The sequence below is a fragment of the Microtus ochrogaster genome, unplaced genomic scaffold (genome assembly GCF_000317375.1).
Source record: "Microtus ochrogaster isolate Prairie Vole_2 unplaced genomic scaffold, MicOch1.0 UNK51, whole genome shotgun sequence".
NCBI lineage: Eukaryota > Metazoa > Chordata > Mammalia > Rodentia > Cricetidae > Microtus > Microtus ochrogaster.
In genome coordinates, this window is record NW_004949149.1 from 1,167,338 (window position 1) to 1,177,256 (window position 9,919).

Genomic DNA, 9,919 nt, shown 5'->3' on the forward strand with positions numbered 1-9,919 from the left:
TGTGAGCGCATGTGCGTGTGTCTCTGTGTGTGTTTCTGTGTGTGCATGCATGTGTCTGTGTGTGCATGCATGTGTCTGTGTGTGCATACATGTGTCTGTGTATGCATGCATGTGTCTGTGTGTGCATGTGCATGTGTGTGAAGCCACCCATAGTTAGCTCCCCTTCACTTGTGCCCTCAAGGTGTCCCTATCAAGTCACTCCCCTCTCCCCTGATTCTCACATTTGCATCTCCTGAGGGTTCCTTGTCTTACAGCAAGCACAACCAACCAATCAACCAAAACACCCCAACACAGCACCAACATCCACTCAGATGTTCCCCTTAGGGTCAGCAAATCCTTGGCACCCTTTTTCCTTTTGCTTCATTTTAATAAAAGAAGGCTGCACGTCAGTTCTGCTTCCTAACTTCTGTGCAAGTCTTCCATTTCACTAATGAATTATGGGTGAAGATAATCCTGACCAACAGTGCTCTGTCTTCCAGGTGCTCCATTGGCAGAGATTAATCAATCACTTTCCTCGCTTCTTGGCTGGCACCGATCCAACCATTTTGTTCATTTTGTCTGGGATGATATTTCTATAAGGCAAATATAATTTTGTGATTTAATAATTTTAAACAATTCAGACACTTCTTTCCTAAAGACTAAAACCTGGGGTGCACATTATACATTAGTGTCACCTTGTCCTCAAGGACTGCATCCCCAAACCCATGGAGAATACCTTAAAGCTCAGATAGATCCAGACCATTTTATGTTACTTCTTCATTCGTATGCATACACCTGTGATAAAGCTGAACTTATATCCATGGGATAGAAGAAAATTAATAATGACTACTAATAAAATAGAACTCTAATAATATATTGTAATAAGATAACCAGTAGCACCATTCCTGATTATTGAGATTGTTATTCAGTACCATGAAGTTGGCTTGATCACAGGCTCTAAGGAATCCTGACAGTGGAGCTGATGTCCAGGAGAGCTACTGAGGGATTGAGACTGAGTTGGAGATTCTCTGCACAGAGGGATGGGACAGGCCATTGGCAAGCAGAACAAGAAAGTCCAAGATTCCATCTCACTACTAAGAAATTAATATAACTTTAAAATTATACAAATTATTTATTTCCATAATTTTCCATTTATACTATGGTTGACCATAGATCGTTGAAATCATGGAAAGCAAAACTTCAAAGGAGGAGTGTGTTAGGCAGTTTTCTGAGTTAGAAATCCTGATATAAACAACTTAAAAAAGATGTTAGGTTATTCTTATTTTGTTGTGGCTCATGAGTTCACAGATTTCAGTCCGTGTATTTGGCTCGCTTGTTTCTTAGCCTGTGGTAAAGAGAAGGCTGTTCACCTTAAGATGTTCAGGAAGCAGACTGAAGGGAGCATATGGAGACCTGGTATACCCACCAAACACATGGCCCTCACGCCTTGTCATACTTTCCCTGCCAGACATTTCTAGAACTTTCCATAACAAGCATATAAGTTGGGATCAAACATTCATACACAAGTATGCTGGAGTACATTTGACACGGGACCCATAACACAGGGGTTCTCTCTCGTGTATAACTTCTTTTCAGCTTCCTCTCTCCTACTTCAGCCCTCTCTCACACAGCGCCCTCCACAGAGAACCAGAATGGCATCTGCACTCACTGCCGCTGATCCTCCCTTAAGGTCAGGCACTGAGTGGAAGCCTGGTCTGAGTCTGTAGCTAGGACGTCTGCTCTGAGCCTTCGGTGTAAGCATCCTTCTAGGCAGAGCTGGATCTGAAAGCACGGACTATGTTATCTGGCATAATCCAAATTCCCAGGAACGGGTTTGACAGGTGTTTAGTGCACTAGCAAGGATAATGGTGGAGGGACTAGATGAAGAAAAAGATTTCTGACAAAGCCAGTCGTTCTTTCTGGAGTGACTGATACAGCTGAACGAAGAAGTAACAGTGATGAGAACATTTGGTGAAATCAGGACCAGAAACACGCACTTGTAGGAAGCGTCTTACGCACTTGCGGACCATGTCTTGCAGGCCTAGACAGCAGCCGCGTGGCGTGCTTTGTAAAAGCGCGGTCACACCCGTCTCTCTACGAAGGGAATAAGCATTTATGTATCCTGAAAGAAGAGGGGTGAAAGTGTTTGTGAAAGCTAGCCAACGTAACGGCTGACAGTTAATATCACCCCCTGTGCATGTTTCCGTTTGACATTTGTAAGCTGGAGATGAGCTTCAGTACCTACCGTGCTTGGGAGACCAAGTGTGTTCTGTTAGGCCGGCAGTACCACATGACAGTTCAAAGTTTTAAGACATGAAATTGCTGAAATAAAAGACTTATACGTTTGTAAACGACAATATGTAAATAGCTCTTAAAGTTTTGATACTAAATTTGTCAAAATAGCACTGTGTAAAAATAACAAAACATGAAGACTTTGAATTGTGAGTTTTCAAAACACCATTCATCCTTGGGCCTCATTTGCAATGTAGATATATGACTGACTCCTCCTGATTTACACCACCTTGTCGCTGCAGCTGAACTGCTGGAAATCATAAATAAAATTCTTACATTTTTGAGAACTGGCTTATTAAGTAAACAAGTCACAGTTTACTCAGAAAGATAATTTAAATGGTTATACAGTAGTTTTATTTTATAACTCAATGTCTTAATTTAACATAAAAGTTTAACATAAAAATTGCAAAGATCCTAGCTTTTAATATGTTTGTATGTACATATGTACGCATGGAAGCTGAATGAAAGCAGTACAGAGATTTCCAGAATATTTAACTATTCAGTAATCTCTACACTTGGCCATCATTATTTCAAAGGCAGCATAAAAAAATAATTTACCAGTATTTTACAGTATTTTCCAGATTAAACAAAATTATCTAGGGAGGGGCTGAAGAAGAACTTCTGATACTCTTACAGAGAAGACATGTTTGGTTGCCAGAACCACATGGGGTGGCTCACAATCACCTATAACTCCAGTTCCAGGTGGTACAAATTTCTTCTCTGACTTCCATGGGCACCAGAGACATACATGATGCACATATGACAATCAGGCTTTCACATACACACATAAAAATGTATTAAATGGTGGCCGGGAAGCAGAGGCAGGCAGCTCTCTGTGAGTTCGAGGCCAGCCTGGTCTACAAGAGCTAGTTCCAGGACAGGCTCCAAAGCCACAGAGAAACCCTGTCTTGGAACACCCCCCCCCAAAATGTATTTAATAATCTAGAGACAATTTAGACAATTTCATTTTGTAAGATAGTAATGAAATACTAACTTTAAAATGTATGCATGAAATGTATGTCATGAGGGAAAATAGGCTTACCTAAACTGAGATGACTTATTATTGTATAAAAATCTATTAAATGTGACTTTTCCTGAAAAATTCTGGTATCATACTCTTGTCATAAGCTTCCAGAACACAAAGATGGCTTTAATTGTGAGATCAGCACAGGTGAAAAGAAAGAGGAGCATTTTAATGGTGTCAAGGAAGAAGTGGGAATTTGTCTGGGTTCTGTGTGCTTGTTAAGTTGTGGGGTGAGAATCCAGATATAGCAAGGAAGAAAGCATGGGATTATGAATACATATGTATATAAAACATTACATAGGACACAAATCTGTACCCACTGGTGAATACAGTAGAAAGGCTAGCAAGCTCACTGATTGCAGCAGTAACCTTTTTTCTTTAAAATAGCTGGTGTTCGTTTCACTAGTTGCAGATTGATTTTGTGTATTCATGTGTGCATGTGTGTATGTGTATCTATGTGTGTGTGTGTGTGTGTGTGTGTGCATGTATGTGAAAACCTTCTGCAAACTCGACTTCCAGCAAGCATAAAACCTCAAAAAATGGAAATACCACTGACTGTGGGCTCTGTAGGTGGGAAACATCTGTGTAGTGTGATGTGAACATCAGGACCAAAGTGGAATGCTTAGTGAGCAAGCCATGTCACCGTGGGCACCCTCAGGGTATTAGTGGACACTCAGAATTGAGAGTTCAGCTTTGGAAATTTTTCTAGAAAAAGACACTTCCCACCTCACCCTGAAAAGAGTTTCCTTCTTCTTCTTTTCTTAAATCCCAGGTGGCCAATCATGGTATAACATTCAGTGAGCCCACTGCTAGATCTGAGCATTTGCTTTTCTCAATTTATTGACCCAGTAGCAGTCATGAAATGTTTGTTGATTGTAATTTAGCGTCAGATAAATCCCACATTCTTTCTTTAGACTAATCTCTCTTATAAACTAGAATCATAACCTTCTCTAATGAACAGTCTTAATTAGAAGATAAGAGTTGTAATTTAAATTTTTGCAGTCTGTGCCTGCCATGATATTATTAAATTGTTCATCTTTCCTGTATTACTTTTAGTTTTGTATTTCTTTTTAACTCTAAAATGACTCAACTCAGAGATCAGAAGATAGATAAACATAATTAGGAGTTCAGGTTGTGTGATTCTGGAGATTTAATCCATATTCTGCCACACCCGCTATTTGTGTGGCCAACACAAAGCCACTCCCAACTTCAGTCTCCATGTTTACATAATGTAATAGTATTTCTTCCTAAAGATTTGTGGAAATAAAATAATGTAGCCCATGAAAACATTAGTGTAGTACCAGACACGTAAAGTACAGGCTCAATTATTACTTATTTTACCAATGGAAAAGCCATTTGGATTTTAGTTAAATTTATGGTATAAGCTATTTGCTTTATTAGATTTCCTCTTTGCTTTAGATTTAACATGGAAAAATGAAACAGCTCATGAACGTGCCTTCTATTTTCCTGTATCCTTATCTCTGATAGTAATCACCAGTTCTGTAATGGATGCTAAGAACATGTGTTTTTATCTTTTTTTTTTCTCAGCAGATTATTTTTTATTGCTTTATTAATAATACCAATCAAAATTTCCACTTCCTCCCCTCCTCCCACTTCCTTCCCACTTCCCCACTCACCCTCCCCTTCTCCCCCTCCAGTCCTAAGAGAGGGCAGTATACCCTGCCCTGTGGGAAGCCCAAGGTCCTCCCCTCTCCATCCAGGTCTAGGAAGGTGAGCATCCAAACAGACTAGGATCCCAAAAAAGCCAGTACATGCAGTAGAGACAAATCCCAGTGTAATTATCATTGGCTTCTCAGCTTGTCCCAATTGTCAACCACATTCAGAGAATCCAGTTTGATCCCGTGCTCATTCAGTCACCATCCAGCTGGGTCTGGTGAGCTCCATTGAGCCTGTAGTTCGCGATCCTAGAGAAGCTAAGTAATAAGGTGAACCCAAAGATAAACATATATAGATCCTCCTGGAAATTGGAAGCAGACAAGATCACCAGGCAAAAGTTGGGAGCATGGGGGTGTGGGAGAAGGGGAGAGGGAGAGGGAGAAGGGGAGGGTTGGGGAGAGCTTGGGGGAGTGGGATGGTTGAGATGAAGGAAGGAAGGATATGGGAGCAGGGAAGGAGATATCTTAATTAAGGGAGCCATTTTGGGGTTGGTAAAAGGCTTGGCTCTAGAAGGGTTCCCAGAAGTCCAATGGGATATCCCCAGCTAGGACCCTGAGCAGTGAAGGAGAGGGTGTCTGAACTGGCCTTGTCCCGTAGTCAGACTGATCTTGAATATCACCATAGAACCTCCATCCGGCGACGGATAGGAGATAGAGACAGAGACCCACATGGGAGCACTGGACTGAGCTCCCAAGGTCCAGTTGAAGAGCAGAAGGAGGGAGAATATGAGCAAGGAAGTCAGGACCACAAGGGGATGGACCACCCACTGAGACAGTGTGCCTGAACATTTGTTTTTAAAGAAGAGACTTATCAAAACACAATATGCATATCATAATGATAGCCTATCACATCTACTTGTATATGAACGAGGCCATCGTGACTAAGAGATCACAGTCAAGAACTTAAGAATTACAGCAGTTAGTAAGAGATGCCACCGAAGTGATAGACATATCCACAGTGGGAAGGCTAGAGGAGCTGACACCATTTTATTGTTTCGTCTCCTCCATCCGTGTCAGTCGGCAGAGAGGGAATAAGTGGTGGACTCAAACTTAGGCCAAAAGTTTCCATGGTTGCAAGGTATGGGTTTTTGGTTTTGGTTTTTGATTTTCCCCAAGAAGACTAGCTTGAAAAACAGACCAATTTCAGCACAGATCTTGTAAATCATGTAATTACATAAGTGAACCCACAGGAGACAAAGAAAGCGAGTGTTATTTTTTTCTAGTTCTTTTCTCTAAGCACCACATCCTACAGGAAATAAAGAGCAGCCAAGGGGGAAGCCAAGAGGTGCGATTGCACCTGCAGCCATTTCAGGAAGCACGTTGAGAAGCCCTGTGAAGCCAGAAGGGGAGAGTTAAGTGACTGAGGTGGAAATTCTTATGGGTTAGTCACATGGTTTCCTTCTCAGTGAGAACTAAGAGCATGTTTATGCTTCTGGATAGATTCAAAAGACACACACAGACACACACAAAGACACACAGAGACATACAGACATAGACACATACACACATATACACACACAGACACACATACAAACACACACACAGACACACTCATAGACACACAAGACACATAGACATACACACAAATACACATACAAATACACACACACACTTGTATGAACTGGGGAGAAGAAAGTAAAAAATCTTCCTGAAATTTCCCTTTGGGGTCTTAACTCTATTACAGATTTACTACTCTAGAACACTTTAAAAAAATAAACCTCTGACTTCTGCCATTCCTCCCTGTGTTTTTTTTTTCTTTCTTTCTTGCCTGTCTTCATTTCTTATTTAGATTGTTCTATACCTCCACTGCCTACAATAGTAGTGTGGCTGAGCAATGGGTTAAGTAGTTGTGGGGAGGGTAGAGCAGATATTACAGGTAAGCCCTGGGAGATAGATACATACCTGGGTTGAAATAAAGTCTTTCTCTCCCTCTCTCCCCTCCTCTGTTTCTGTCTATCTCTTATAACTTTCAAGCCCTGAATAGAAGTTAAACATGTCCATATCTTAAAGCACTGTTTTCCCAATAGCTAAATATAATACTAGAGTTTGTGTGGGGTGTGTGTGTGTGTGTGTGTGTGTGTGTGTCTGTCTGTCTGTCTGTGTGTGTATGTGTGGTTAGAGATGATAGCCACTTGCACCAGGATATTTATAGTGCACATAGAAACAAGTGGCTGGATTCTTAGTTTATTTTAGAGGAAAGGAGCAGCTTTTCTGATCAAGTGGGGGAGAAAGAGAAGCTAGTGACCTTGGGAAGAAAAGTGAAGATGCTTGCAGCCGCCCTGATCGTTGAGTATTGGGAGCTGCCTTGGATCTTCTCTGGGCATATGAAGTTGGAACTTTCCAAAGAAGATGTGTTCCAATTGGAGAGAGGACTAGTGACGTGCATTGAGGACCCCTTCACATGGCTGACATATTTAAATCATAGAGTGAATGATCAGGAATGTTTCCCAAAGCTCCAAGGACTGAGACCTGTGATTTGCTGGCACCAGAAGATGGAGATGAGTGAGACCAGCGGTAGGAGACTAAGATACATGACATACAGAAGAGGGCGTGTGTTCATTCTCTCATTGTATTGAGCTTTGTGTAACATCTAAGTATGTACTTTAAATCGATTTTTATTTGATACAAATATAATATGAAACCAATTTCAATTTCTATCATCCATAATTTGCTTTTATATTCTATAAAATATTTCTTCTTCTGATTTTACGTTATTGACAGTTGACTCAAGTGTTTGGATTCATCCTAAAGCTCAGACCATTTTTTTCTATATAATTAAATTGTATTCATAACTTCTCCTTTGAAAGCTACACTGTTAAACATATGAGAAGTTTCAGGAAGAAGGCCTCCCATAGATGCATACTCAACACTAGCCTTTGGCTGGTGATTTCTCCATGCTGTGCCGTACCATCTTGGACAGCAATACTGACCTTCATTGTGGGAGATGAATCTTCCAGCCCTACCAAGACGCCCATCACTAAGAGAGAACATAATAATAATCAACGACTGCTACACAGCTTCAGAGGAGACATGACTGAGCCACAAGAGGCAGGATCTTGGGTTATGTCCCAGGCTTGACTGACCAGTCTCAGGGTGAGAAGCTGAAGTCATTGAGAGGGAAAAGATAAGAGGGCCGAGGGAATGCAAGAAGAACAGTGGCAATGGACAGGGAGATGGAGGATCTTAGACAGAGGGCGACACTAGGAGTAGCCTGGTAAAACAATACTAAGAAACTGAGAGTAGCTGAAGTGGGGTTTTCACCAGACTCATTGTGAAGCACCATCCAGCATTTACAGGGAATCTCAGGGGCAAATCAAGGACAGTGGGTGTCTCTAATGATAGAGTTGTTCACTCGCGTCAAAACCTCCCAAGGACATATTACAGGGCAGAGCCCCCTGAAGCAAAGTCTATCGACCTTGCAAAGAAATTTTATACCCTTAAAAAAAATACTGAAGACCTGTCCTTATTTGTCAGTGCATTTATGGTTGCTATCATTTGAGCTCCATGCATCTAAGGCATAAGAAAAAAGTATTTAGAATGATTTCTTAGAAACATATATGTTAGAATCAGGTGGAGAATTCTAAGAATTTTCTGAGCACAAAATGAGAAATAAATAAAGGAAAAGTGGATGATATCTACAAGCAACATCAGAGTGAAGTGTCAGCAAAGCAAAGAGGTGGGAGAGGCAGCCATCACAGCGAAGGGATGGAAAGAAGAATAAGGAGTGTCAGGAGTGATGTATAGGGAAAGAAGTCGTGAGCAGAAAGATGGAGGAGCATCTGGCCTTGGGCACTTTCGCTTTCTGAGGACTCAGCCGTTGGGGAGCTTGTCAGTCCCCGTAAGATCAGGAAGCAGACATTTGTAGCGGGAAAGTAGGTCAGGGAAGAGGCCACCGTGAACCCACTGCACACTGTTTTCTGTGCGTGGCATGTAGTGAGGCCCGAGTGCTTTAACCTCCACTGTCTGATAGCAAGAACTGTCCCCCATTTTCATGCCACATCTTTGCACAACTACTGTCTTTGCAAAAGAAATGTCGAGTTGTTTCATTTCTTAAAGACTGGTGGGTTGAACATTGCAGCGTTCCTCCCAGGCAATACAATCAAAGGAAGCAGAATGCACGCCGGGCTGCCCAGACTACAGTGTACCTCTTAGTTTCCCAAAGCTGTGTCTGCTGTCACTTTCTTGTGCTCTCGTGCTGTCAGTTCAAACATACAAGAACATTGCTCATAATTGCTTTGCAAAAAGTACATAAATTGGGGGAATATATTGTATATTGGTAAAATATCATCTTACTAAAGTATTAAATAATTCTTCGAAGAACCCAGACAAGAGAGAGAAAAACTGCTTTCTAAATAGTATTTTTTTTTTCTCAACGATTTCTAAGTTTTCAAAAATGAAAACGGAATCAAGGAGATTTAAATAATTTAGCTAGTAACTGTAAGGAAAATATTTCACAAGTCCTCAAAACAGACTCCCAGGTATTTCAAAGGCAAGGCGTTTGGATATTGGCTACAAAGGATGTAAAAAGTTTTCACCAAACCTGTGAATGCCTCCTTCTCCATTCTCCTGCCCCTAGCTTGACTTTCCTCTCTGTCCATCCTGGAATGCAAACAGTGCTCTGTGCTTCCAGCTCCTTCGCTGCACAGAACCCCTCGTCCCATCAGGCTCCCAGCAGTTCCTGTGTACTGATTATGAAAGTCAAAGATTCCTAAGTAATGACCAGTTTTCAGTTTTTAAGCTAGATTTTTTTTATTTTTAATTAATTTATTTATTAAAGATTTCTGTCTCTTCCCCGCCACCGCCTCCCATTTCCCTCTCCCTCCCCCAATTAAGTCCCCCCCAGCCCGAAAAGCATTCAGGGTTCCCTGTCCTGTGGGAAGTCCAAGGAACCCCCACCTCCATCCAGGTCTAGCAAGTTGAGCATCCAAACTGCCTAGGCTCCCACAAA

At 41.5% G+C, this 9,919-nt stretch overlaps 1 protein-coding gene across 6 annotated transcripts in view; it reads left to right on the plus strand.

The window, feature by feature from the left end:
- Nucleotides 1-9,919, plus strand: part of Inpp4b (inositol polyphosphate-4-phosphatase type II B) — a 762,195-nt gene that overhangs the window by 626,935 nt on the left and 125,341 nt on the right. The window lies entirely within an intron of this gene.